A 23,794-nucleotide genomic window follows, 5' to 3' on the forward strand; every position below is an offset into this window, starting at 1 on the left:
ATATATGGGTTGGTTCCAGCTCCAACTCGGTTTTACAGTGAAAAATGCAGGAACTTCACACTGGCACTACGAAACAGACTGAGAAAGCAGAGTAAAAGATTCTGCTGCAACCCGTTCCTTTGGTGCTATATTAACGAACGTCTGTACACTTGCTAAGTTCTGAGAGATAATTTTGTGTGAAAGCCTTTCTTCACCAAGCTTGTTGGGAACACAAAGTATCTTTTCAGTTGCCAACTCCACTCCATACAGATATATGGGGAGGTACAAGCTCCAAATCCGTTTTACAGTGAAAACTGCAGCAACTTCAAACAGGGAATAAGAAAAAGACTGAGAAACAGAGTAAAAGTTTCTCCTGCAAACCGTTCCCTTGGTGCTAGCTGAATGAACGTCTCTACACATACTGAGTTTAGAGAGATAAATGTGTTTGAATGCCGTCTTTCATCTAGCTTGTTGGGAACACATAGTTTCCATTCAGTTGAAAACTCCACTCCATACATATATATGGGGAGTTACAAGCTTCATTTCGAATTTACAGTGAAAAATGCAGGATCTACAAACAGGAACTAGGAAACAGACTGAGAAAGCAGAGTACAAGTTTCTCCTGCAAACCGTTCCATTTTTGCTAGCTGAATGAATGTCTCTCCACATGCTCAGTTCTGAGTGGATATGTGAGTGTTAAAGCCATCCTTCACATAGCTTGTTGGGAACACAAAGTTTCTTTTCAGTTGCAAACTCCACTCCATACAAATATATGGGGAGGTACTAGCTCCAACTCGGTTTTACAGTGAAAACTGCAGGAACTTCAAACAGGGACTAAGAAACAGACTAAGAAATCACAGTAAAAGTTTCTCCTACAAACCGTTCCATTGGTGCTAGATGAACGAACGTCTCTTCACATACTGAATTTAGAGAGATAATTGTGTGTGAAAGCCGTCCTTCACCTAGCTTGTTGGGAACACAAAGTTTCTTTTCAGTTGCTAACTCCACTCCATACATATATATATGGAGGTAGTAGTTCCAAACATTTTTACAGTGAAAACTGCAGGAACTTCACACCGGCACTTAGAAACAGACTGAGAAAACAGGGTAAAAATTTCCCCAACCATGCGTTCCCTTGGTTTTAGATGAACGAACGTCTCTTCACATGCTAAGTTCTGAGAGATAACTGTGTGTGAAAGCCTTCCCACACCTAACTGGTTGGGAACACAAAGTTTCTGTTCAGTTGCCAACCCCAATCCATAAAGATATATGGGGAGGTACTTGATCCAAATCTGTTTTACTGTGAAAACTGCAGGAACTTCAAACCGGCACTAGGAAACAGACTGAGAAATCAGAGTAAAAGTTTCTCCTGCAACCAGTTCCCTTGTTGCTAGATGAACGAACGTCTCTCCACATGCTCAGTTCTGAGAGATAAGTGTGTGTGAAAGCCGTACTTCATCTAGCTTGTTGGGAACACAAAGTTTCTTTTCAGTTGTAAACCCTACTCCATACAGATATAAGGGGAGGTACTAGCTCCGACACGGTTTTACAGTCAAAACTGCAGGAAATTCTCACCAGCACTAGGAAACAGACTGAGAAAGCAGAGTACATGTTTCTCCTGTCACCCGTTCCCTTGGTGCTAAATGAACGAACGTCTGTCCAATTGCTAATTCTGAGAGATAATTGTGTGTGAAAGCCTTCCTTCACCCAGCTTGTTGTGAACACAAAGTTTCTTTTCAGTTGCCAACTCCACTCCATACATATATTTGGGGAGGTACTAGCTACAACACTTTTATACAGTGAAACCTGCAGGAACATCTAACCGGCACTAGGAAACAGACTGAGAAAGCAGAGTAAAAGTTTCTCCAGCAAACCGTTCTCTTGGTGCTAGATGAACGAACGTCTATTCACATGCTCAGTTCTGAGAAATAAGTGTGTGTGAAAGCCATCCTTCACCTAGCTTTTTGGGAACACAAAGTTTCACTTCCGTTTCAAACTCCACTAAAAACATACGTATGAGGAAGTACAAGATCCAACTCAGCTTTACAGTGAAACCTGCAGGAACTTCAAACCGGCAGTAGGAAACAGACTGAGAAACCAGATAAAAACTTTCCCCTGCCAACCTTTCCCTTGGTGCTAGATGAACGAACGTCTCTCCAAATGCTCAGTTTTGAGAGATAAGTGTGTGTGAAAGCCGCCCTTCAACTAGCTTGTTGGGAACACAAAGTTTCTTTTCATTTGCAAACTCCACTCCATACATATATATGGGGTGGTTGTAGTTCCAACTCATTTTTACATTGAAAACTGCAGGAACTTCACACCGGCACTAGGAATCAGACTGAGAAAACAGGGTAAAAATTTCCCCAGCAATGCGTTCCCTTTTTGCTAGATGAACGAACGTCTCTTCACATGCTAACTTCTGAGAGATAAATGTGTGTGAAAGCAATCCTTCATATAACTTGTTGGGAACACAAAGTTTCTTTTCAGTTGCAAACTCCAATCCATAAAGATATATGGGAAGGTACTAGCTCCAACTGGGTTATACAGTGAAAACGGCAGGAACTTCACAACGGAACTAAGAAACAGACTGAGAAAGCAGAGTAAATGTTTCTCCTTCAACCATTTCCCTTGTTGCTAGATGAACGAACGTCTCTCCAATTGTTAAATTCTGAGAGATAACTGTGTGTGAAAGCCTTCCCACAACTAGGTTGTTGGGAACACAAAGTTACTTTTCAGTTTCCAACTCCAATCCATAAAGAAATATGGGGAGGTACTTGATCCAAATCTGTTTTACAGTGAAAACTGCAGGAACTTCAAACCGGCACTAGGAAACAGAATGGGAAAGCAGATTAAAAGTTTCTCCTGCAAACCTTTCCCTTGTTGCTAGATGAACGAACGTCTCTCCACATGCTAAGTTCTGAGAGATAAGTGTGTGTGAAAGCCGTCCTTCATCTAGCTTGTTGGGAAAACAAAGTTTCTTTTCATTTGCAAACCCTACTCCATACAGATATAAGGGGAGGTACTAGCTCCGACAGGTTTTTACAGTGAAAATTGCAGGAAATTCACATCAGCACTAGGAAACAGACTGAGAAAGCAGAATACATGTTTCTCCTGTCACCCGTTCCATTGGTGCTAAATGAACGAACGTCTGTCCAATTGCTAAGTTCTGAGAGGTAATTGTGTGTGAAAGCCTTCCTTCACCCAGCTTGTTGGGAACACAAAGTTTCTTTAAGTTGCCAACTCCACTCCATACAGATATTTGGGGAGGTACTAGCTCCAACACTTTTATACAGTGAATACTGCAGGAACATCTAACCGGCACTAGGAAACAGACTGAGAAAGCAGAGTAAAAGTTTCTCCAGCAAACCGTTCCCTTGGTGCAAGATGAACGAACGTCTCTACACATGCTCAGTTCTGAGAAAAAAGTGTTTGTGAAAGCCATCTTTCACCTAGATTTGGGAACAAAAGTTTCTCTTCCGTTTCAAACTCCACTAAATACATACATATGAGGAAGTACAAGATCCAACTCAGCTTTACAGTGAAACCTGCAGGAACTTCAAACCGGCACTAGGAAACAGACTGAGAAACCAGATAAAAAGTTTCTCCTGCCACCCTTTCCCTTGGTGCTAGATGAACGAACGTCTCTCCACATGCTCAGTTTTGAGAGATAATTGTGTGTGAAAGCCGTCCTTCAAATAGCTTGTTGGGAACACAAAGTTTCTTTTCAGTTGCAAACTCCAATCCAAACATATATATGGGGAGGTAGTAGTTCCAACTCATTTTTACAGTGAAAACTGCAGGAACTTCACACCGGCACTAGGAAACAGACTGAAAAAACAGGGTAAAAGTTTCCCCAGCAATGCGTTCCATTTGTGCTAGATGAACGAACGTCTCTTCACATGCTATCTTCTGAGAGATAAATGTGTGTGAAAGCCTTCCTGCATTTAACTTCTTGGGAAAACAATATTTCTTTTCATTTGCAAACTCCAATCCATAAAGATATATGGGGAGGTACCAGCTCCAACTCTCTTTTACAGTGAAAACTACAGGAACTTCAAACCGGCACTAGGAAACAGACTGAGAAAGCAGAGTAAAAGTTTCTACTGCAATCCGTTCCCTTGTTGCTAGTTGAACGAACGTCTCTCCACATGCTCAGTTCTGAGAGATAATTGTGTGTGAAAGCCGTCCTTCATCTAGCTTGTTGGGAACACAAAGTTTCTTTTCAGTTGCAAACCCTACTCCATACAGATATAAGGGGAGGTACTAGCTCCGACAGGGTTTTACAGTGAAAACTGCAGGAAATTCACACCAGCACTAGGAAACAGACTGAGAAAGCAGAGTATATGTTTCTCCTGTCACCCGTTCCCTTAGTGCTAAATGAACGAACGTCTGTCCAATTGCTAAGTTCTGAGAGATAATTGTGTGTGAAAGCCTTCCTTCACCCAGCTTGTTGGGAACACAAAGTTTCTTTTCAGTTGCCAACTACACTCCATAAATATTTATGGGGAGATACAAGCTCCAAATCGATTGTACAGTGAAAACTGCAGCAACTTCAAACAGGGACTAAGAAAAATACTGAGAAAGCAGTGTAAAAGTTTCTCCTGCAACCCGTTCCTCGGTGTAGATGAATGAACGTCTCTACACATACTGAGTTTAGAGAGAAAATTGTGTGTGAAAGCCTTCCCACACCTAGCTTGTTGGGAACACAAAGTTTCTTTTCAGTTGACAACTCCAATCCATAAATATATATGGGGAAGTACTTGATCCAAATCGGTATACAGTGAAAACTGCAGGAACTTCAAACCGGCACTAGGAAACAGACTGAGAAACCAGATAAAAATTTCTCCTGCCACCCGTTCCCTTGGTGCTAGATGAACGAACGTCTTTCCACTTGCTAATTTCTGAGAGAAAATTGTGTGTGAAAGCCTTTCTTCACCTAGCTTGTTGGGGACACAAAGTTTCTTTTCAGTTGCCAACTCCACTCCATACAGATATATGGGGAGGTACTATCTCCAACTCTTTTTTACATTGAATACTGCAGGAACTTCTAACCGGCACTAGGAAACAGACTGAGAAAGCAGAGTAAAAGTTTCTCCAGCAAACAGTTCCCTTGGTGCTAGATGAACGAACGTGTCTTCACATGCTGATTTCTGAGAAAAAAGTGTGTGTGAAAGGTTTCTTTCACCTAGAATTATGGGAACAGAAAGTTTCTCTTCCGTTTCAAACTCCACTAAATACATACATATGAGGAGGTACAAGATCCAACTCAGCTTTAAAGTGAAACCTGCAGGAACTTCAAACCGGCACTAGGAAACAGACTGAGAAAGCAGAGTAAAAGTTTCTCCTGCAACCCTTTCCCTTGGTGCTAGATGAACGAACGTCTGTCTACTTGATAAGTTCTGAGAGATAATTGTGTGTGAAAGCCTTATTTCACCTAGCTTGTTGGGAACACAAAGTTCCTTTTCAGTTGCAAACTCCAATCCATACAGATATAATGGGTGGTACTAGCTCCAACACGGTTTTATAGTGAAAACTGCAGGAATTTCAAACCGGCACTAGGAAAGAGATTTAGAAAGCAGAGTAAAAGTTTCTCCTGCAACCGGATCCCTTGGTGCTAGATGAACGAACTTCTCTCCACATGCTCATTTCTGAGAGATATGAGTGTGTGAAAGCCGTACTTCACCTAGCTTGTTGGGAACACAAAGTTCCTTTTCAGTTGCAAACCCCAATCCTTACAGATATATTGGAGGTACTAGCTCCAACACTGTTTTACAGTGAAACCTGCAGGAACTTCAAACCGGCACTAGGAAAAAGACTGAGAAACCAAAGTAAAAGTTTATCCTGCAACCCGTTCCCTTTGTGCTAGATGAACGAACGTCTGTCCACTTGCTAATTTCTGAGAGAAAATTGTGTGTGAAAGCCGTCCTTCAACTAGCTTGTTGGGAACACAAAGTTTCTAATCAATTCAATCTCCACTCCATACATATATATGGGGAGGTAATAAATCCATCTCTGTTTTACAGTGAAAACTGCAAGAACTTCAAACCGGCACTAGGAACAGACTGAGAAAGCAGAGTAAAAGTTTCTCCAGAATCCCGTTCCCTTGCTGCTACATGAACAAACGTCTGTCCACTTGCTATATTCTGAAAGAAAATTGTGTGTGAAAGCCTTTCTTCACCTAGCTTTTTGGGAACACAAAGTTTCTTTTCAGTTGCCAACTCCACTCCATATAGATATATCGGTAGGTACAACCTCCAACACTTTTATACAGTGAATACTGCAGGAACTTCTAAACGGCACTAGGAAACAGACTGAGAAAGCAGAGTAAAAGTTTCTCCAGCAAACCGTTCCCTTGGTGCTAGATGAACGAAGGTCTCTTCACATGCTCAGTTATCAGAAAAAAGTGTGTGTGAAAGCCGTCCTTCACCTAGCTTTAAGTGAAAACAAAGTTTCTCTTCCGTTTCAAACTCCACTATATACATACATATGAGGAGGTACAAGATCCAACTTACCTTTACAGTGAAACCTGCAGGAACTTCAAACCGGCAGTAGGAAACAGACTGAGAAACCAGATTAATAGTTTCTCCTGCCACCCTTTCCCTTGGTGTTAGATGAACGATCGTCTCACCACATGCTCAGTTTTGAGAGATAAGTGTGTGTCAAAGCCGTCCTTCACCTAGCTTGTTGGGAACACAAAGTTTCTTTTAAGTTGCAAACTCCACTCCATACATATATACGGGGAGGTAGTAGTTCCAACTCATTTTTACAGTGAAATCTGCAGGAACTTCACACCGGCACTAGGAAACACACTGAGAAAACAGGGTAAAAATTTCCCCTGCAACGCGTTCCCTTGGTGTTAGATGAGCGAACGTCTCTCCACATGCTAAATTCTGAGAGATAAATGTGTGTGAAAGCCGTCCTTCATATAACTTGTTCGGAACACAAAGTTTCTTTTCAGTTGCAAACTCCAATCCATACAGATATATGGGAAAGTACTAGCTCCAACTCGGTTTTACAGTGAAAACGGCAGGAACTTCACAACGGCACTAAGAAACAGACTGAGAAAGGAGAGTAAAAGTTTCTCCTTCAACCATTTCCCTTGTTGCAAGATGAACGAACGTCTGTCCACTTGCTAAGTTCTGAGAGAAAATTGTGTGTGAAAGCCTTTCTTCTACTAGCTTGTTGGGGACACAAAGTTTCTTTCAGTTGCCAACTCCACTACATACAGATATATGGGGAGGTACTATCTCCAACACTTTTTTACATTGAATACTGCAGGAACTTCAAACCGGCATTAGGAAACAGACTGAGAAACCAGATTATAGTTTCCCCTGCCACCCGTTCCCTTGGTGCTAGATGAACGAACGTCTCTCCACATGCTCATTTTTGAGAGATAAGTGTGTGTGAAAGCCGTCCTTCATATAGCTTGTTGGGAACACAAAGTTTCTTTTCAGTTGCAAACTCCAATCCATACAGATATATGGGGTTGTACTAGCTCCAACTCTGTTTTACAGTGAAAACCGCAGGAACTTCACAACGGCACTAAGAAACAGACTGAGAAACAGACTAAATATTTCTCCTTCCACCCTTTCCCTTAGTGCTAGATGAACGAAAGTCTCACCACATGCTAAGTTCTGAGAGATAACTGTGAGTGAAAGCCTTCCCACACCTAGCTTGTTGGGAACACAAAGTTTCTTTTCAGTTGCAAACTCCACTCCATACATATATATGGAGAGGTACCAGCTCCAACTCGGTTTTACAGTGAAAACTCCAGGAACTTCGAACAGTGACTAAGAAAAAGACTGAGAAAGCAGAGTAAAAGTTTCTCCTGCAACCCGATCCCTTGGTGCTAGATGAACGCACGTCTCTCCACATGCTCAGTTCTGAGAGATAAGTGTGTGTGAAAGACGTCCTTCAACTATCTTGTTGGGAACACAAAGTTTCTTTTCAGTTGCAAACTCCACTCCATACATATATATGGGGAGGTACTAGCTCCAACTCGGTTGTACAGTGAAACCTGCAGGAACTTCAAACCGCCACTAAGAAACAGACTGAGAAACCAGATTCAAAGTTTCCCTGCCAACCGTTCCCTTGGTGCTAGATGAACGAACGTCTCTCAACATGCTCAGTTTTCAGAGATAAGTGAGTGTGAAAGCCGTCCTTCACCTATCTTGTTGGAAACACAAAGTTTCTTTTCAGTTGCAAACTCAACTCCATACATATATATGGGGAGGTACTAGCTCCAACTCGGTTGTACAGTGAAAACTCCAGGAACTTCAAACAGGGACAAAGAAAAAGACTGAGAAAGCAGAGTAAAAGTTTCTCCTGCAAACCGTTCCATTGGTGCTAGATGAACGAACGTCTATTCACATACTGAGTTTAGAGTGATAAATGAGTGTGAAAGCCATTCTTCAACTAGCTTGCTAGGAACACAAAGTTTGTTTTCACTTGCAAGCTCCACTCCATACATATATATGGAGAGTTACAAACTCCATCTCGACTTTACAGTGAAAAATGCAGGATCTACAAACCGGAACTTGGAAACAGATTGAGAAAGCAGAGTAAAAGTTTCTCCTGCAAACCGTTCCCTTGGTGCAAGATGAACGAAAGTCTCATCATATGCTCAGTTCGGAGAAAAAAGTGTGTTTGAAAGCCGTATTCACCAAGCTTGGTGGGAACACAAAGTTTCTTTTCAGTTGCCAACTCCACTCCATAAAGATATATGGGGAGGTACAAGTTCTAAATCTGCTTTACACTGAAAACTGCAGCAAATTCAAGCAGGGAATAAGAAAAAGACTGAGAAAACAGAGTAACAGATTCTCCTTCAACGCGTTCCCTGGGTGATAGATGAATGAACTTCTCTAACATACTGAGTTTAGAGAGATATATGTGTGTGAAAGCCGTCCTTCATATAGCTTGTTGGGAACACAAAGTATCTTTTCAGTTGCAAACTCCACTCCATACATATATATATGGGGAGTTACTAGCTCCAACTGAATTTTACAGTGAAAACTGCTGGAACTACAAACCGCCACTAGGAAACAGACTGAGAAAGCAGAGTAAAAGTTTCTCCTGCAAACCGTTCCCTTGTTTCTAGATGAACGAAAGTCTCTCGACATATTTAGTTCTGAGAAATATTTGTGTGTGAAAGCCGTCCTTCTCATTGCTTGTTGGGAACACAAAGATGCTTTTCAGTTGCAAACTCCAATCCATAGAGATATATGGGGAGGTACTAGCTAAAATTCTGTTGTAGAGTCAAAACTGCAGGAACTTCAAACCGGCACTAGGAAACAGACTGAGAAAGCAGTGTAAAAGTTTCTCCTGCAACCCGTTCCCTTGGTGCTAGATGAACGAACGTCTCTCCACATACTGAGTTTAGAGAGATAAATGGGTATGAAAGCCATTCTTCAACTAGCTTGTTGGGAACACAAAGTTTCTTTTCAGTTGCAAACCCCAATCCATACATATATATGTGGAGGTACAAGCTCCAACTCATTTTTACAGTGAAAACTGCAGGAACTATAAACCGGCACTAGGAAACAGACTGAGATTCCAGAGTAAAAGTTTCCCCTGCTACCCGTTCCCTTGGTGCTAGATGAACGAACGTCTCTCCACATGCTCAGTTCTGAGAAATAAGTGTGTGTGAAAGCCGTCCTTTACATAGCTTGTTGGGAAAACAAAGTTTCTTTTCAGTTGCCAAATCCACTCCATACATATATATGGGGTGGTAGTACCTCCACTCGTTTTTACAGTGAAAAATGCAGGAACTTCACACTGGCACTACGAAACAGACTGAGAAAGCAGAGTAAAAGATTCTGCTGCAACCCGTTCCCTTGGTGCTATATGAACGAACGTCTGTCCACTTGCTAAGTTCTGAGAGATAATTTTGTGTGAAAGCCTTTCTTCATCAAGCTTGTTGGGAACACAAAGAATCTTTTCAGTTGCCAACTCCACTCCATAAAGTTATATGGGGAGGTACAAGCTCCAAATCGGTTTTACAGTGAAAACTGCAGCAACTTCAAACAGGGAATAAGAAAAAGACTGAGAAACAGAGTAAAAGTTTCTCCTGCAACCCGTTCCCTTGGTGCTAGCTGAATGAACGTCTCTACACATACTGAGTTTAGAGAGATAAATGTGTTTGAACGCCGTCCTTCATCAAGCTTGTTGGGAACACATAGTTTCTATTCAGTTGAAAACCCCAATCCATACATATATATGGGGAGTTACAAGCTCCATTTCGAATTTACAGTGAAAAATGCAGGATCTACAAACAGGAACTAGGAAACAGACTGAGAAAGCAGAGTACAAGTTTCTCCTGCAAACCGTTCCATTTTTGCTAGCTGAACGATTGTCTCTCCACATGCTCAGTTCTGAGTGATATGTGAGTGTTAAAGCCGTCCTTCACCTAGCATGTTGGGAACACAAAGATTCTTTTCAGTTGCAAACTCCACTCCATACATTTATATAGGGAGGTACTATCTCCAACTCGTTTTTACACTGAAAACTGCAGGAACTTCAAACCGGCACTGGGAAACAGACTTAGAAAGCAGAGTAAAAGTTTCTCCTGTAAACCGTTCCATTTTTGCTGGCTGAACGATGTCTCTCCACATGCTCAGTTCTGAGAGATATGTGTGTGTTAAAGCCGTCTTTCAGCTAGCTTGTTTGGATCACAAAGTTTCTTTTCAGTTCCAAAATCCACTCCATACATATATATGGGGAGTTACAAGCTCCAACTGTTTTACAGTGAAAACTGCAGGAACTTCAAACCGCCACTATGAAACCGACTGAGAAACCAGTTTAAAAATTTCCCTGCCACCCGTTCCCCTGGTGCTAGATGAAGGAACGTTTCTCCACATGCTCAGTTTTGACAGATAAGTTTGTGTGAAAGACGTCCTTCACCTATCTTGTTGGGAATACAAAGTTACTTTTCAGTTGCAAACTCCACTCCATACATATATATGGGGACGTACAAGCTCCAAATCGGTTTTACAGTGAAAACTGCAGGAAATTCAAACAGGGACTAAGAAACAGACTGAGAAATCAGAGTAAAATTTCTCCAGCAAACTTTTCCATTTGTGCTAGATGAACGAACGTCTCTTCACATGCTCAGTTCTGAGAAATATTTGTGTGTGAAATCTGTCCTTCATCTATCTTGTTGAGAACACAAAGTTTCTTTTCAGTTGCAAACACTACTCCATACAGATATATGGGGAAGTACTAGCTCCAACTCGGTTTTACAGTGAAAAATGCAGGAACTTCAAAACGGCACTAGGAAACAGACTGAGAAAGCAGAGTAAAATTTTCTCCTGCAACACTTTCCCTTGTTGCTAGATGAACGAACGTCTCTTCACATGCTCATTTCTGAGGAATAATTGTGTGTGAAAGCCGTCCTTCACATAGCTTGTTGGGAACACAAAGTTTCTTTTCAGTTGCAAACCCTACTCCATACAGATATAAGGGGAGGTACTAGCTCCGACAGGGTTTTACAGTGAAAACTGCTGGAAATTCACACCTGCACTAGGAAACAGACTGAGAAAGCAGAGTACATGTTTCTCCTGTCACCCGTTCCCTTGGTGCTAAATGAACGAACGTCTGTCCAATTGCTAAATTCTGAGAGATAATTGTGTGTGAAAGCCTTCCTTCACCCAGCTTGTTGGGAACACAAAGTTTCTTTTCAGTTGCCAACTCCACACCATAAATTTATATAGGGAGATACAAGCTCCAAATCGGTTTTACAGTGAAAACTGCAGCAACTTCAAACAGGGACTAAGAAAAATACTGAGAAAGCAGAGTAAAATTTCTCCTGCAACCCGTTCCTCGGTGTAGATGAATGAACGTCTCTACACATACTGAGTTAGAGAGATAATTGTGTGTGAAAGCCTTCCCACACCTAGCTTGTTGGGAACACAAAGTTTCTTTTCAGTTGACAACTCCAATCCATAAAGATATATGGGGAAGTACTTGATCCAAATCGGTTTACAGTGTAAACTGCAGGAACATCAAACCAGCACTAGGAAACAGACTGAGAAACAAGATAAAAAGTTTCTCCTGCCACCCGTTCCCTTGGTGCTAGATGAACGAACGTCTGTCCACTTGCTAATTTCTGAGAGAAAATTGTGTGTGAAAGCCTTTCTTCTACTAGCTTGTTGGGGACACAAAGTTTCTTTCAGTTGCCAACTCCACTACATACAGATATATGGGGAGGTACTATCTCCAACACTTTTTTACATTGAATACTGCAGGAACTTCAAACCGGCATTAGGAAACAGACTGAGAAACCAGATTATAGTTTCCCCTGCCACCCGTTCCCTTGGTGCTAGATGAACGAACGTCTCTCCACATGCTCATTTTTGAGAGATAAGTGTGTGTGAAAGCCGTCCTTCATATAGCTTGTTGGGAACACAAAGTTTCTTTTCAGTTGCAAACTCCAATCCATACAGATATATGGGGTTGTACTAGCTCCAACTCTGTTTTACAGTGAAAACCGCAGGAACTTCACAACGGCACTAAGAAACAGACTGAGAAACAGACTAAATATTTCTCCTTCCACCCTTTCCCTTAGTGCTAGATGAACGAAAGTCTCACCACATGCTAAGTTCTGAGAGATAACTGTGAGTGAAAGCCTTCCCACACCTAGCTTGTTGGGAACACAAAGTTTCTTTTCAGTTGCAAACTCCACTCCATACATATATATGGAGAGGTACCAGCTCCAACTCGGTTTTACAGTGAAAACTCCAGGAACTTCGAACAGTGACTAAGAAAAAGACTGAGAAAGCAGAGTAAAAGTTTCTCCTGCAACCCGATCCCTTGGTGCTAGATGAACGCACGTCTCTCCACATGCTCAGTTCTGAGAGATAAGTGTGTGTGAAAGACGTCCTTCAACTATCTTGTTGGGAACACAAAGTTTCTTTTCAGTTGCAAACTCCACTCCATACATATATATGGGGAGGTACTAGCTCCAACTCGGTTGTACAGTGAAACCTGCAGGAACTTCAAACCGCCACTAAGAAACAGACTGAGAAACCAGATTCAAAGTTTCCCTGCCAACCGTTCCCTTGGTGCTAGATGAACGAACGTCTCTCAACATGCTCAGTTTTCAGAGATAAGTGAGTGTGAAAGCCGTCCTTCACCTATCTTGTTGGAAACACAAAGTTTCTTTTCAGTTGCAAACTCAACTCCATACATATATATGGGGAGGTACTAGCTCCAACTCGGTTGTACAGTGAAAACTCCAGGAACTTCAAACAGGGACAAAGAAAAAGACTGAGAAAGCAGAGTAAAAGTTTCTCCTGCAAACCGTTCCATTGGTGCTAGATGAACGAACGTCTATTCACATACTGAGTTTAGAGTGATAAATGAGTGTGAAAGCCATTCTTCAACTAGCTTGCTAGGAACACAAAGTTTGTTTTCACTTGCAAGCTCCACTCCATACATATATATGGAGAGTTACAAACTCCATCTCGACTTTACAGTGAAAAATGCAGGATCTACAAACCGGAACTTGGAAACAGATTGAGAAAGCAGAGTAAAAGTTTCTCCTGCAAACCGTTCCCTTGGTGCAAGATGAACGAAAGTCTCATCATATGCTCAGTTCGGAGAAAAAAGTGTGTTTGAAAGCCGTATTCAACAAGCTTGGTGGGAACACAAAGTTTCTTTTCAGTTGCCAACTCCACTCCATAAAGATATATGGGGAGGTACAAGTTCTAAATCTGCTTTACACTGAAAACTGCAGCAAATTCAAGCAGGGAATAAGAAAAAGACTGAGAAAACAGAGTAACAGATTCTCCTTCAACGCGTTCCCTGGGTGATAGATGAATGAACTTCTCTAACATACTGAGTTTAGAGAGATATATGTGTGTGAAAGCCGTCCTTCATATAGCTTGTTGGGAACACAAAGTATCTTTTCAGTTGCAAACTCCACTCCATACATATATATATGGGGAGTTACTAGCTCCAACTGAATTTTACAGTGAAAACTGCTGGAACTACAAACCGCCACTAGGAAACAGACTGAGAAAGCAGAGTAAAAGTTTCTCCTGCAAACCGTTCCCTTGTTTCTAGATGAACGAAAGTCTCTCGACATATTTAGTTCTGAGAAATATTTGTGTGTGAAAGCCGTCCTTCTCATTGCTTGTTGGGAACACAAAGATGCTTTTCAGTTGCAAACTCCAATCCATAGAGATATATGGGGAGGTACTAGCTAAAATTCTGTTGTAGAGTCAAAACTGCAGGAACTTCAAACCGGCACTAGGAAACAGACTGAGAAAGCAGTGTAAAAGTTTCTCCTGCAACCCGTTCCCTTGGTGCTAGATGAACGAACGTCTCTCCACATACTGAGTTTAGAGAGATAAATGGGTATGAAAGCCATTCTTCAACTAGCTTGTTGGGAACACAAAGTTTCTTTTCAGTTGCAAACCCCAATCCATACATATATATGTGGAGGTACAAGCTCCAACTCATTTTTACAGTGAAAACTGCAGGAACTATAAACCGGCACTAGGAAACAGACTGAGATTCCAGAGTAAAAGTTTCCCCTGCTACCCGTTCCCTTGGTGCTAGATGAACGAACGTCTCTCCACATGCTCAGTTCTGAGAAATAAGTGTGTGTGAAAGCCGTCCTTTACATAGCTTGTTGGGAAAACAAAGTTTCTTTTCAGTTGCCAAATCCACTCCATACATATATATGGGGTGGTAGTACCTCCACTCGTTTTTACAGTGAAAAATGCAGGAACTTCACACTGGCACTACGAAACAGACTGAGAAAGCAGAGTAAAAGATTCTGCTGCAACCCGTTCCCTTGGTGCTATATGAACGAACGTCTGTCCACTTGCTAAGTTCTGAGAGATAATTTTGTGTGAAAGCCTTTCTTCATCAAGCTTGTTGGGAACACAAAGAATCTTTTCAGTTGCCAACTCCACTCCATAAAGTTATATGGGGAGGTACAAGCTCCAAATCGGTTTTACAGTGAAAACTGCAGCAACTTCAAACAGGGAATAAGAAAAAGACTGAGAAACAGAGTAAAAGCTTCTCCTGCAACCCGTTCCCTTGGTGCTAGCTGAATGAACGTCTCTACACATACTGAGTTTAGAGAGATAAATGTGTTTGAACGCCGTCCTTCATCAAGCTTGTTGGGAACACATAGTTTCTATTCAGTTGAAAACCCCAATCCATACATATATATGGGGAGTTACAAGCTCCATTTCGAATTTACAGTGAAAAATGCAGGATCTACAAACAGGAACTAGGAAACAGACTGAGAAAGCAGAGTACAAGTTTCTCCTGCAAACCGTTCCATTTTTGCTAGCTGAACGATTGTCTCTCCACATGCTCAGTTCTGAGTGATATGTGAGTGTTAAAGCCGTCCTTCACCTAGCATGTTGGGAACACAAAGATTCTTTTCAGTTGCAAACTCCACTCCATACATATATATAGGGAGGTACTATCTCCAACTCGTTTTTACACTGAAAACTGCAGGAACTTCAAACCGGCACTGGGAAACAGACTTAGAAAGCAGAGTAAAAGTTTCTCCTGTAAACCGTTCCATTTTTGCTGGCTGAACGATGTCTCTCCACATACTCAGTTCTGAGAGATATGTGTGTGTTAAAGCCGTCTTTCAGCTAGCTTGTTTGGATCACAAAGTTTCTTTTCAGTTCCAAAATCCACTCCATACATATATATGGGGAGTTACAAGCTCCAACTGTTTTACAGTGAAAACTGCAGGAACTTCAAACCGCCACTATGAAACCGACTGAGAAACCAGTTTAAAAATTTCCCTGCCACCCGTTCCCCTGGTGCTAGATGAAGGAACGTTTCTCCACATGCTCAGTTTTGACAGATAAGTTTGTGTGAAAGACGTCCTTCACCTATCTTGTTGGGAATACAAAGTTACTTTTCAGTTGCAAACTCCACTCCATACATATATATGGGGACGTACAAGCTCCAAATCGGTTTTACAGTGAAAACTGCAGGAAATTCAAACAGGGACTAAGAAACAGACTGAGAAATCAGAGTAAAATTTCTCCAGCAAACTTTTCCATTTGTGCTAGATGAACGAACGTCTCTTCACATGCTCAGTTCTGAGAAATATTTGTGTGTGAAATCTGTCCTTCATCTATCTTGTTGGGAACACAAAGTTTCTTTTCAGTTGCAAACACTACTCCATACAGATATATGGGGAAGTACTAGCTCCAACTCAGTTTTACAGTGAAAAATGCAGGAACTTCAAAACGGCACTAGGAAACAGACTGAGAAAGCAGAGTAAAATTTTCTCCTGCAACACTTTCCCTTGTTGCTAGATGAACGAACGTCTCTTCACATGCTCATTTCTGAGGAATAATTGTGTGTGAAAGCCGTCCTTCACATAGCTTGTTGGGAACACAAAGTTTCTTTTCAGTTGCCAACTCCACTCCATACAGATATATGGGGTGGTACAATCTCCAACTCGGTTTTACAGTGAAAACTGGAGGAACATCACACCGGCACTAGGAAACAGACTGAGAAAGCAGAGTAAAATTTCTCCTGCAACCCGTTCCCTTGGTTCTATATGAACGAACGACTGTCCAATTGCTAATTTCTGAGAGATAATTGTGTGTGAAAGCCTTTCTTCACCAAGCTTGTTTGGAACACAAAGTTTCTTTTCAGATGCCAACTGCACTCCATAAATATATATGGGGAGGTACAAGCTCCAAATCGGATTTATAGTGAAAACTGCGGCAACTTCAATCAGGGAATAAGAAAAAGTCTGAGAAAGCAGAGTAAAAGTTTCCCCTGCAACCCGTTCCCTGGGTGATAGATGAATGAACGTCTCTACAAATACTGAGTTTAGAGAGATACATGTGTGTGAAAGCCGTCCTTCATATAGCTTGTTGGGAACACAAAGAATCTTTTCAGTTGCCAACTCCACTCCATAAAGTTATATGGGGAGGTACAAGCTCCAAATCGGTTTTACAGTGAAAACTGCAGCAACTTCAAACAGGGAATAAGAAAAAGACTGAGAAACAGAGTAAAAGTTTCTCCTGCAACCCGTTCCCTTGGTGCTAGCTGAATGAACGTCTCTACACATACTGAGTTTAGAGAGATAAATGTGTTTGAACGCCGTCCTTCATCAAGCTTGTTGGGAACACATAGTTTCTATTCAGTTGAAAACCCCAATCCATACATATATATGGGGAGTTACAAGCTCCATTTCGAATTTACAGTGAAAAATGCAGGATCTACAAACAGGAACTAGGAAACAGACTGAGAAAGCAGAGTACAAGTTTCTCCTGCAAACCGTTCCATTTTTGCTAGCTGAACGATTGTCTCTCCACATGCTCAGTTCTGAGTGATATGTGAGTGTTAAAGCCGTCCTTCACCTAGCATGTTGGGAACACAAAGATTCTTTTCAGTTGCAAACTCCACTCCATACATATATATAGGGAGGTACTATCTCCAACTCGTTTTTACACTGAAAACTGCAGGAACTTCAAACCGGCACTGGGAAACAGACTTAGAAAGCAGAGTAAAAGTTTCTCCTGTAAACCGTTCCATTTTTGCTGGCTGAACGATGTCTCTCCACATACTCAGTTCTGAGAGATATGTGTGTGTTAAAGCCGTCTTTCAGCTAGCTTGTTTGGATCACAAAGTTTCTTTTCAGTTCCAAAATCCACTCCATACATATATATGGGGAGTTACAAGCTCCAACTGTTTTACAGTGAAAACTGCAGGAACTTCAAACCGCCACTATGAAACCGACTGAGAAACCAGTTTAAAAATTTCCCTGCCACCCGTTCCCCTGGTGCTAGATGAAGGAACGTTTCTCCACATGCTCAGTTTTGACAGATAAGTTTGTGTGAAAGACGTCCTTCACCTATCTTGTTGGGAATACAAAGTTACTTTTCAGTTGCAAACTCCACTCCATACATATATATGGGGACGTACAAGCTCCAAATCGGTTTTACAGTGAAAACTGCAGGAAATTCAAACAGGGACTAAGAAACAGACTGAGAAATCAGAGTAAAATTTCTCCAGCAAACTTTTCCATTTGTGCTAGATGAACGAACGTCTCTTCACATGCTCAGTTCTGAGAAATATTTGTGTGTGAAATCTGTCCTTCATCTATCTTGTTGGGAACACAAAGTTTCTTTTCAGTTGCAAACACTACTCCATACAGATATATGGGGAAGTACTAGCTCCAACTCAGTTTTACAGTGAAAAATGCAGGAACTTCAAAACGGCACTAGGAAACAGACTGAGAAAGCAGAGTAAAATTTTCTCCTGCAACACTTTCCCTTGTTGCTAGATGAACGAACGTCTCTTCACATGCTCATTTCTGAGGAATAATTGTGTGTGAAAGCCGTCCTTCACATAGCTTGTTGGGAACACAAAGTTTCTTTTCAGTTGCCAACTCCACTCCATACAGATATATGGGGTGGTACAATCTCCAACTCGGTTTTACAGTGAAAACTGGAGGAACATCACACCGGCACTAGGAAACAGACTGAGAAAGCAGAGTAAAATTTCTCCTGCAACCCGTTCCCTTGGTTCTATATGAACGAACGACTGTCCAATTGCTAATTTCTGAGAGATAATTGTGTGTGAAAGCCTTTCTTCACCAAGCTTGTTTGGAACACAAAGTTTCTTTTCAGATGCCAACTGCACTCCATAAATATATATGGGGAGGTACAAGCTCCAAATCGGATTTATAGTGAAAACTGCGGCAACTTCAATCAGTGAATAAGAAAATGTCTGAGAAAGCAGAGTAAAAGTTTCCCCTGCAACCCGTTCCCTGGGTGATAGATGAATGAACGTCTCTACAAATACTGAGTTTAGAGAGATACATGTGTGTGAAAGCCGTCCTTCATATAGCTTGTTGGGAACACAAAGTATCTTTTCAGTTGCAAACTCCACTCCATACATATATATGGGGAGTTACTAGCTCCAACTCAATTTTACAGTGAAAACTTCAGGAACTACAAAACGCCACTAGGAAACAAACTGAGAAAGCAGAGTAAAAGTTTCTAATGCAAACCGTTCCCTTGTTTCCAGATGAACGAAAGTCTCTCCACATATTTTTTTCTGAGAAATAATGTGTGTGAAAGCCGCCCTTCTCCTAGCTTGTTGGGAACACAAAGTTGCTTTTCAGATGCAAACTCCAATCCATAGAGATATATGGGGAGGTACTAGCTAAAATTCTGTTGTAGAGTGAAAACTGCAGGAACATCAAACCGGCACTAGGAAACAGACTGAGAAAGCAGAGTAAAAGTTTCTCCTGCAACCCGTTCCCTTGGTGCTAGCTGAACGAACGTCTCTCCACAGACTGAGTTTAGAGAGATAAATGGGTGTGAAAGCCATCCTTCAACTAGCTTGTTGGGAACACAAAGTTTCTTTTCAGTTGCAAACTTCACTCCATACATATATACATGGAGGTAGTAGCTCCAACTCATTTTTACAGTGAAAATTGCAGGAACTTCACACCGGTACTAGGAAACAGACTGAGAAAGCAGAGTAAAAGTTTCTCCTGCAACCCGTTAAATTTGTGCTAGATGAACGAACGTCTCTCCACATACTGAGTTTAGAGAGATAAATGGGTGTGAAAGCCATCTTTGAACTAGCTTGTTAGGAACACAAAATTTCTTTTCAATTGCAAAACCCAATCCATACATATATATGTGGAGGTACAAGCTCCAAGTCATTTTTACAGTGAAAACTGCCGGAACTTCACACCGGTACTAGGAAACAGACTGAGAAACAGAGTACAAGTTTTTCCTGCAACCCGTTCCCTTGTTGCTAGATGAACGAAAGTCTCTCCAAATGCTCAGTTCAGAGTGATAAATGTGTGTGAAAGCCGTCCTTCATGTATCTTGTTGAGAAAACATAGTTTCTATTCAGTTGAAAAACTCACTCCATACATATATATGGGGAGTTACATGCTCCATCTCAACTTTACAGTGAAAAATGCAGGATCTACAAACCGGAACATGGAAACAGAATGAGAAAGCAGAGAACATGTTTCTCCTGCAAACCGTTCCACTTTTGCTAGCTGAACGAACGTCTCTCCACATGCTCAGTTGTAAGTGATATGTGAGTGTTAAAGCCGTCCTTCACCTAGCTTGTTGGGAACACAATGTTTCTCTTCAGTTGCCAACTCCACTCCATACATATATACGGGGAGGTACTAGCTCCAACTCGGTTTTACAGTGAAAACTGCAGGAACTTCAAACTGGCACTAGGAAACAGACTGAGAAAGCAGAGTAAAAGATTCTCCTGCAAACCATTCCATTTTTGCTAGCTGAACCAATGTCTCTCCACATGCTCAGTTCAGAGATATGTGTGTGTTAAAGCCGTCATTCACCTAGCTTGTTTGGAACACAATGTTTCTTTTCAGTTGCAAACACCACTCCATAGATATATATGGGGAGGTACTAGCTCCAAATCATTTTTACTGTGAAAACTGCAGGAAATTCACACCAGCACCAGGAAACAGACTGAGAAAGCAGAGTTAAAGTTTCTCCTTCAAACCGTTCCCTTGGTGCTAGATGAACGAACGTCTCTCCTCATTCTTATTTCTAAGAGATAATTGTGTGTGAAAGCCGTAATTCACCTAGCTTCTTGGTAACACAAAGTTTCTTTTCAGTTTCAAACCCCACTCCATATATATATATGGGGAGGTACAAGCTCCAACTCAGTTTTACAGTGAAACCTGCAGGAAATTCAAACCTGCACAAGGAAACAGACTGAGAAACCAGATTAAAAGTTTCCCCTGCCACCATTTCCCTTAGTGCTAGATGAAGGAACGTCTCTTCACATGCTCAGTTCTGAGACAACTGTGTGTGAAACCCGAACATCACTTAGCTTGTTGGGAACACAATGTTTCTTTTCAGTTTCAAACACCACTCCATAGATTTATATGGGGAGGTACTGGCTCTAAATCTGTTTTACAGTGAAAACTGCAGGAATTTCAAACGGGCACTAGGAAACAGTCTGAGAAACCTGATTAAAATTTTCCCCTGCCAACCATTCCCTTTGTATTAGATGAACGAAAGTCTCTTCACATGCTCACTTCGGAGAGAACTGTGTGTGAAAGCCGTCCTTCACCTAGCTTGTTGGGAACACAAAGTTTCTTTTCAGTTGCAAACCCTACTCCATACACATATATTGGTAGGTACTAGCTCCAACTCGGTTTTAGAGTGAAAACTGCAGGAACTTCAAAACGGCACTAGGAAACAGACTGAGAATGCAGAGTAAAATTTTCTCCTGCAACCATTTCCATTGGTGCTAGATGAACGAAAGTCTCTTCACATGCTCATTTCTGAGAAATAAGTGTGTGTGAAACCAGTCCTTCACCTAGCTTGTTGGGAACACAAAGTTTCTTTTCAGTTGCCGACTCCACTCCATACAGATATATGGGGTGGTACTAGCTCGAACTCGGTTTTACAGTGGAAACTGCAGGAACTTCACACTGGCACTAGGAAACAGACTGAGAAAGCAGAGTAAAAGTTTCTCCTGCAACCCGTTCCCTTGGTGCTAGATGAACGAACATTCCTCCACATACAGATTTTAGAGAGAATAATGGGTGTGAAAACCTTTTCTTCATCAAGCCTTTTGGGAACAAAAAGTTTCATTTCAGTTGCAAATTCCACTCCATACACATATATGTGGAGGTACAAGCTCCAACTCATTTTCACAGAGAAAACTGCAGGAACATCACACCAGCACTTGGAAACAGACTGAGAAAGCAGAGTAAAAGTTACTCCTGCAACCCGTTCCCTTGGTGCTAGATGAAAGAACGTCTCTCCTCATGCTCAGTTCTGAGTTTTAAATGTGTGTGAAAGCCGTCCTTCATCTAGCTGGTTGGGAACACATAGATTCTATTCAGTTGCCAACTACACTCCGAACATTTATATGGGGATTTACTAGCTCCAACTCAATATTACATTGAAAACTGCAGGAACTACATACCGGCACTAGGAAACAGACTGAGAAAGCAGAGTAAAAATTTCTCCTGCAAACCGTTCCCTTGTTGCTAGATGAACGATCGTCTCTTCACATGCTCATTTCTGAGAAATAAGTGTGTGTGAAAGTCGCGCTTCATCTAGCTTGTTGGGAACACAAAGTTTCTTTTCAGTTGCAAACTCCATTCCATACATATATATGGTTAGGTAGTAGCTCCAAATTAGTTTAACAGTGTAAACAGCAGGAACATCAAACCGGCCCTAGGAAACAGACTGAGGAAGCAGACTAAAAGTTTCTCCTGCAAACCGTTCCCTTGGTGTTAGATGAATGAACGTCTCTCCACATGCTCAGTTCTGAGAGATAAGTGTGTGTGAAAGCCGTCCTTCACCTAGCTTGTTGGGAACACAAATTTCTTTGCAGTTGCTAACTCCACTCCATACATATATATGGGGAGGTACTATCTCCAACTCGGTTTTACATGGAAAACTGCAGGAAATTCAAACCGGCACTAGGAAACAGACTGAGAAAGCAGAGAAAAAGTTCCTCCTGCAACCCGTTCCCTTGGTGCTAGATGAAAGAACATCTCTCCACATGCTTAGTTCTGATTTATAAATGTGTGTGAAAGCCATCCTTCATCTATCTTGTTGGGAATACATAGTTTATATTCACTTGCAAACTTCTCTCCTTACATATATATGGGGAGTTACTAGCTCCAACTCAATTTTACAGTGAAAACTGCAGGAAATACAAACCGGCACTAGGAAACAGACTGAGAAAGCAGAGTAAAAGTTTCTCCTGCAAACCGTTCCCTTGTTTCTAGATGAACGAACATCTCTCCACATGCTCAGTTCTGAGAAATAAGTGTGTGTGAAAGCCGTCCTTCTCCTAGCTTGTTGGGAACACAAAGTTGCTTTTCAGTTGCAAACTACACTCCATACTGGTATATGGGGAGGTACTAGCTAAAACTCGGTTTTACACTGAAAACTGCAGGAACATCAACCCGGCACTATGAAACACACTGAGAAAGCAGAGTAAAAGTTTCTCCTGCAACCTAATCCCTTGGTGCTAGATGAACGAACGTCTCTCCACATACTGAGTTTAGAGAGATAAATGGGTGTGAAAGCCATCCTTCAACTAGCTTGTTGGGAACACAAAGTTTCTTTTCATTTGCAAACTCCACTCCATACATATATATGTGGAGGTACTAGCTCCAACTCATTTTTACAGTGAAAACTGCAGGAACTTCACACTGGTACTAGGAAAAAGACTGAGAAAGCAGAGTACAAGTTTTTCCTGCAACCCGTTCCCTTGGTGCTAGATGAACGAACGTCTCCCCAAATGCTCAGTTCTGAGTGATAAATGTGTGTGAAAGCCGTCCTTCAACTAGCTTGTTGGGAAACCATAGTTTCTATTCAGTTGAAAACTCCACTCCATACATATATATGGGGTGTTACTAGTCCCAACTCAATATTACAGTGAAAAGTGCAGGAACTACAAACCGGCACTAGGAAACAGACTGAGAAAGCAGAGTAAAAGTTTCTCCTGCAAACCGTTCCCTTGGTTCTAGATGAACGAAAGTCTTTCCACATGCTCAGTTCTGAAAAATTATTGTTTGTGAAAGGCGTCCTTCACCTAGTTTGTTGGGAACACATAGTTTCTATTGTGTTGAAATCCCCAATCCTTACATGTATATGGGTAGTTTCAAGCTCCATCCCGACTTTACAGTGAAAACTGCAGGATCTACAAACCGGCACTAGGAAACAGACTGAGAAAGTAGAGTAGAAGTTTTTCCTGCAAACCGTTCCCTTGGTGATAGATGAACGAACGTCTCTTCACATGATAAATTCTGAGAAATAAGTGTGTGTGAAAGCCGTCCTTCACA

The sequence above is a fragment of the Camelus dromedarius genome, chromosome 21 (assembly GCF_036321535.1).
Source record: "Camelus dromedarius isolate mCamDro1 chromosome 21, mCamDro1.pat, whole genome shotgun sequence".
NCBI lineage: Eukaryota > Metazoa > Chordata > Mammalia > Artiodactyla > Camelidae > Camelus > Camelus dromedarius.